General features: G+C 43.9%; 1 pseudogene; it reads left to right on the plus strand.

Moving 5' to 3' along the window:
• Window positions 1-2,669: 2,669 nt before the first annotated feature.
• Window positions 2,670-3,311, plus strand: LOC101290029 (60S ribosomal protein L9-like; annotated as a pseudogene).
• The last annotated feature ends 3,635 nt before the right edge of the window (window positions 3,312-6,946 follow it).

Raw genomic sequence — 6,946 nt, forward strand, 5'->3', positions numbered from 1 at the left:
ATCGTAAAAGCAGGTGGAAGGGAATGGGAGTTATTGTTTCATGGGTACAAATTATCTGTTTGAGGAGATGAAAAAGTTCAAGAGGCAGATGGTGGAGATGGTTGTACAACAATGTGAATGTACTTAAATGCCACTGGGCTACAGACTTGAAAATGGTTAAGATGGTCAATTTTTTTTTTTTTTTTTTTTTTGCGGTACATGGGCCTCTCACTGTTGTGGCCTCTCCTGTTGCAGAGCACAGGCTCCGGACACACAGGCTCAGCAGCCATGGCTCACGGGCCCAGCCGCTCCGCGGCATGTGGGATCTTCCCAGACTGGGGCACGAACCCGTGTCCCCTGCATCGGCAGGCGGACTCTCAACCACTGCACCAGCAGGGAAGCCCAAGATGGTCAATTTTATGTTATGTATATTTTACAATTTTTTTTTAAGGCAGATGGAAGCACAGGGACAGAGAGCCATGAGGGGCATTATGCATGAACCTACCTTATGACCCGGTAATTCCATCCGCAGGTAAATACAATCCCAGGTTCTCGCAGGAGGGAGAACCATCCTGGGGCCAAAATGGGCATTTGGCACCTTCCCTGATCAGGCAGAGCGGCAACCTGGCCCTGTCCTCAGTGCCCAGCAGGGACCAAGCCTTACGTGGGGATCTGTGCAGAGACACTGGCAGCTGCCCATGGCCAGGGTGGCTATGTGATGTGTGAGGCTCAGCAAGCAAGCAAAAGGCCCCTTGTTCAAAAAGTATTAAGAATTTCAAGACAAAGATGGCAGAGCATGAAACCAATCAAAGGTTCTTCTGAGTGTAGAACCTGTGCAACTGTACAGGTCACAGGGCCATGAAGGGGACTCTGATGGGGACAGTTCCCAACCACGTGCCATGAGGAAAGATGACAGAGGAAGGGAGAGAAGGAGACTGAGAGAATATTTTTTTGAAGTTTTTATTTAAGTATAACAAACAGAAAAGTGAATGAATCCTGACTATATGGCTTGATGAATTTTCACAAAGGGAGTAAAGTGTAACCAGCACCCAGATTAAGAAGCAGAACGTCACCAGTACCCTAGAAGCCCCCCTCCTGCTTCTCATAGGTCCCACTATCCTGACTTCTAACACCTTAGATTATTTTTGCTTGTTTGGGGCTTTATGTAAGTGGGAATTAGATGGCATGTTTACTTTTATGTCTGGCCTTTTTCACCCTATTTCATGTTTGTGAGAGGCAGCCATGCTCCTGTGTGCAGCTGTAGCTGTAAATTCTCAGACTGGTGATACCAAATGTCAGAGAGGATGTGGGGCGACCTGATCTCTCATGTACTGCTGCTGGTGGTGGGAGTGGACCATGGTACAGCTACTTTGGAAAACTGAGTAGTAACATCTAGTAAAGCTGACCCAGCACCTCTACTCTTAGATACGTGCATAACAGAAATGCAGGCACGTGCTCCCCCAAAACAACATTTATAAGACTGCTTACATCAGCACTATTTGTAATAGCCAAAAACTCAAAAACTTGAAACTACTCAAATGCCCCAGAACAATAAGGTGAGTAAATAAATAAATGGTGGTATAGTCACAAAATGGATATTATTTCCCCCTGAGAGGCTGTATATTTGTTTGTTTAGAAAGATTATTTACCCTCTTGTGTGGCCTGAGTGTGCAACACAGAAGATAAACTTGCTCTTGAGTGAAAATGCAGAGGAGTGGGTTGAAGAGAGGGCCCCAGTCTCAGGAGCCATCGGTAGAGTAGTTCTAAGTGACATATTTAAGAGAAGAAGAATTTTCACAAGAGACACTCACACCTGTCTATGTTTGGAGTCTCAATTCCCAGAAATCTGCCCACAACCTGGCAAGAGACTTTGCGTCATGGAAATGGAGCACACGTGCCTTTGGTGACTCCCAGGAACAAAGAGCAAGCGTGTGAAGCACGCTCCTTCCCAGGGCCACACCCTCTACCAGGAATCAACCAATGCAAGGTCCACCCCCCATCTGTGTTTGGACTCCAACCCTCCAAGTTTCCTGGAGCGATGTCTCCTTCCTTCTCCTTTGTGAGACATACCTGAAAGACTGTGACCTCACTCTTTCCCAAGCCAGGTAAGGACCAAGGACCAAAGTCCCCCGGCCAGAAGGTAGTCTCAGAATAGTCTTTTGGGGGAACTCCCTGGCAGTCCAGTGGTTAGGACTCAGTACTTTCACTGCCAAGGGCCCCAGGGTTCAATCCCTTGTCAGGGAGCTAAGATCCCATAAGCCGTGTGGCGTGGCCAAAAAAAAGTCTTTTGGTTCCTGTGCAAAATAACTGTATTTAGGTCTTGTGCCTAAAGTACTCAATGAATCTCAGTCTGCATTCACACTCGCCTATCTCAATGACTTTTTCTGTCTCCCCAGTGGCTCCCAGAATCTCCCCTCCCTCAGTTGTTTCTGGGTCCCCACTGCAAGTGGGTGACTCAGGCGACTGTGACGATGGCCTGGCTTTGACATTTGCACTGCAGCCCCAGCTCCTTAGCCCCAGTGGGCATACTAAGAAATAGTAGGGACAACAACAGCCATTTGTGAAATGTTTACCACATGTCAGGCCCTTTACATGCATTATTTATTTTTACCGCATAAGAGTGTTTATAAAGTAGATAGTGTTGTTTTACAGATCTGGAAAGTGATGATCAAAATGATAAAATAGCTTTTTGATGTATCTACTGTGAGAATGAAGACCATTCTCAGCAATCAGACTGTCGACATTCCAGAAAATGTCAACATTACTCTGAAGGGATGCACAGTTATTGTGAAGGGCCCCAGAGGTACCCTGCAGAGGGACTTCAATCACATCAATGTAGAACTTAGTCTCCTTGGAAAGAAAAAGAGGCTCCGGTTGACAAATGGTGGGGGATTAGAAAGGAACTGGTGACTGTTTGCACTATCTGTAGCCATGTACAGAGCATGATCAAGGGTGTTACACTGGGCTTCCGTTGCAAGATGAGGTCTGTGTACGCTTACTTCCCCATCAACGTTATTATTCAGGAGAATGCTTCTCTTGTTGAAATCCGGAATTTTTTGGGTGAAAAATATATCCGCAGGGTTCGGATGAGGCCAGGCGTTGCTTGTTCAGTATCTCAAGCCCAGAAAGATGCGTTGATTCTTGAAGGAAACAACACTGAACTTGTGTCAGACTTGGCTGCTTTGATTCAGCAAGCCATAACCGTTAAAAACAAGGATATCAGAAAATTTTGGGATGGTATTTATGTTTCTGAAAAAGAAACAGTTCAGCAGGCTGAAGAATAAGATCTGAGTGATCCAGCTACAGAAACTGCAAGAGGCCAGACTCATTTGTGATATTTTAAAAATGAATAAAAGCTCTTTTGACTTGGGAAACAAACAAACAAACAAAACAAAACAAAATGATAAACTAAGATGCTTAAGGGACAATGCTAAATGGCCGATTAAAAAAACCTGTTAGTCAATCTCCAAAACATGTCATTAACCATGGGACCCCATTGTTCTGCACCTCAGTTTTCACAGCTGTACAATGGGAATGTCAACGAAAAAATTAACCAGTCTAGGGAAGAAATGGAAATTTTTATTTGAGCCAAATTGAGGATTATAACCCGGGCACAGCCACTCAGAAAGCTCTGGGGACTGTTCTGCCCATTAGAGGTCAAAGCACAGTTATATAAGGTTTTGAGACAGAGGGCTGTACATTAAGTGACATATTATTGACAGGTGACACAAAGCGAGTAGTGGGTCATGGGTCATGGTGGCCCCTTACAAGATTAAGAAGGAATGTTAGAGTTTAAGGAGTGGAGAAAGTTGCTCCTTATGGTTGAGCAGGTATTTCTGCTAGTGGGGAGGTTTGGTCGATGCATAATGCAGACATGTAATGCACAGCAGAGAGGAGAGAGGCAGCCAAAGGACAGAGAAAATTATTTATGTTTAAATTTTCCTTGATTTGCCTTAGAATATGAAACTTTATTTCATCAGCAATAAATGATACTGACCATTCAGAATCACTGGGAAATTTTGGGGAGGCGATCCACATGAGCACTTAGCCTGGGGGACAGAGTTGGCACTTGGGTACAGGCAGGGTTAGGTCTAGAGGAGCCCACAGTGGGGTCTCACCTGAGGGACTGGGGTCCACAATTCTCTCATGGAACTTGCTCCAAGCCTAACAGTGTGAGTGAAGCCAGCTGGAATAATTCCCTGCACTCCTCTTTCCTATGTCCTAAGGTAGACATTGCCCCTCCTCCTATCTCCCCCTCCCGTCGCTCTGGCCAGGCTCTCCCACTCCCTGTATCAAAAAAGAAAGCACTTGGTCAATAATGGCTTACACTAGGGTTTCTCACCGTGGCTCTATTGACATTTTGGATAATTATTTGTTGTGTAGACTGTCCTATGCATTGTGGAATGTTTAGCACCATCCCTGGCCTTTACTCACTAGATGCCAGAAGTAACCCCCTTCCCATGGTGAAAACCAAAAATGTCTCCAGACATTGCCAAAGGTCCCCTGGATGTCATCACTTCCAGCTGAGAACTTCTGGCTTACACAATAATAACATGCAATTATCTAATTCAACCAGGAGTCCCTGAAGGTAGGTGTAATTCCAGGTTTGGTGCAGCAGCTCGATGAAGCCAACAGGGACCAGCTTTATGCTGGTGCTCACCACCTCATGATCACAAGGTGGCTGCCACAGAACCCACTGTGCCATCATCACAATTCTATTCAAAGGCAGAGTGGTGGTATCTTTTGTGGCTTCACCTTTAATCTGAAGTTTTCCCAGACACTTCTCAGCAGATCTCTCTTACGTTTTATTGGCCCAAACCGGTTATATGCCCACCCTTAGCTGCACAGGAGGCTGGGAAAATGACTAGGTGGCCAGAGAGAAGCGGGGGTTGGAAATGCGGTGGGCTCTCCATGATACGGCAATATGGGCAGTCCTCGCACCTGCGGAAATTGTTTTTTTGTCTGCTCTCCTCAATAAACTGTGAGCACCTTTAGGACGGAGCCCTCCTCAGGTTTTCCTCTGCGTCCTCAGGACTTAGCCCAGTGCTCAGCACTACAAAGGTGCTCAATCAATTCTTATTGAAAGAATGAATGAATGAATGAATGAGTGGATGAGTGAATCAATCAATCAGTGATAACCCTTCCTTCCTCGCTTCCATCACTAAGAGGCCTATATATCAGTTATTTATTCATATGCAAACTAAACTTGGTTTAACTAGAAATAAGCCTATCATGCAAATGATAATGCAAACATCTCCCTGTTCCTCCAGCAACAAGGTCTGATCCCTCTGGCCATTGGACTTGCTGTTCTCTTACCCAGAACGTTCTTCCTGCCACCTCCCCTCATCCATCTTCACATGGCCAGCTCCCTCTCACTCTGTAGGTCTCTGCTTGGACAGAAACACCTGTGAGAAGCTTTCCCTGAACTCCCCAGTTTGGCTTAGAGGCCTCTACTCTATCCCCCTGGACCTCCCCTTGCGTCCCATCCTAGCACTTGTCACCCTGGGTTGTGACTGTCTCTCTAGCAGGACAGTAAACACCCATGGGGACCAGGACAGCACGTCCTTCACTAGTAGGTTCGCCATAAACTTTTGTTGATTGAATCATTTATACCAGGGGCTGGCAAAAGTCTTATGTAAAGGGACAGATGGTAAATAATTTCAGCTTTGTGGGCCATATTATCTCTGTTGCCACTATTCAACTCTGTGGCTGGAGCAAGAAAGTAGCCATAGGTAACATGAAAACAAATAAGCCTAGCTGTGTTCCAATAAAATGTTATTTATGGGCATTGAATTTGAATTTCATATTAGTTTCACGTCATGAAATATTATTTTTAAATTTTTATTTTATTTAGTTATTTATTTTTATGTAGCACATTCTTATTACTTATCTATTTTATGCATATTAGTGTATACATGTCAATCCCAGTCTCCCAATTTATCACACCACCACCACCACCCCCGCTTTCCCCGCTTGGTATCCACACGTTTGTTCTCTACATCTGCGTCTCTATTTCTGCCTTGCAAACTGGTTCATCTGTACCATTTTTCTAGATTTCACATATATGCATTAATATACGATATTTGTTTTTCTCTTTCTGACTTACTTCACTCTGTATGACAGTCTTTAGGTCCATCCACGTCTCTACAAATGACCCAGTGAAATATTATCCTTAAAAAAGTTTTTTTCAACCATCTGAAAAATGTAACAACCATTCTCAAAGACTCTCAGACCATACAAAAACAGGTGACAAAACATAGTTTACTGACCCTGATTAATACTGAGGGTCACATGCTTTGGGTTTTCCAAATCATTCTAGGGATGCAGCAGGATCACTTAGAGCAATAAATATAACAGTATTTCTTAATATCAAGAAGTAAATTAAACTTGAAAGTACACTAAATGACTTAGCCATCCCATACTTAGACTGTATTTAAGAAATCCAAGATGATTTAAGATTAAGGAATTGTTACTATCAAGGCACCATGTCAATAGGTTTAAACAACTGCTTGACAATTTCTATATGCAATCCTAATGGGAATTTTTAAAACTAGGCATGGAAAGGTATTTCTTTTTTTGTGATAAAAATTAATTATTTATCTTAAAAAATATCCAAAATATTATTTAGATAAATGAAAGTAACCACTGGAAAAACTGAAAACAAACATTGAGACCAGTTGCTTCAGGGATTGGAAGTGAGGGTAGTTTTCCTGCAATGCTAGACTTCTTCAACTGGGTTTCACGTATTACTATGATGTGTTGAATGTTAGTGAGGCTGTAGGGATACAGGAATTCCATGCTCTGCTGGGGGTGGGGGAGCATGTGGACTGGTGCAGCCATTCTGGACAACAATCAGGCAGTATTAGTGAAAACTGGTGTCCACATTCCCCAGGGACTAGCAATTCCACTCCTAGCCATTCTCACACAGCTATTTAAGGGCACCTGAATAAGGGTGTCCATGGCAGCA

Source organism: Orcinus orca, chromosome 10 (genome assembly GCF_937001465.1).
Source record: "Orcinus orca chromosome 10, mOrcOrc1.1, whole genome shotgun sequence".
Lineage (NCBI taxonomy): Eukaryota > Metazoa > Chordata > Mammalia > Artiodactyla > Delphinidae > Orcinus > Orcinus orca.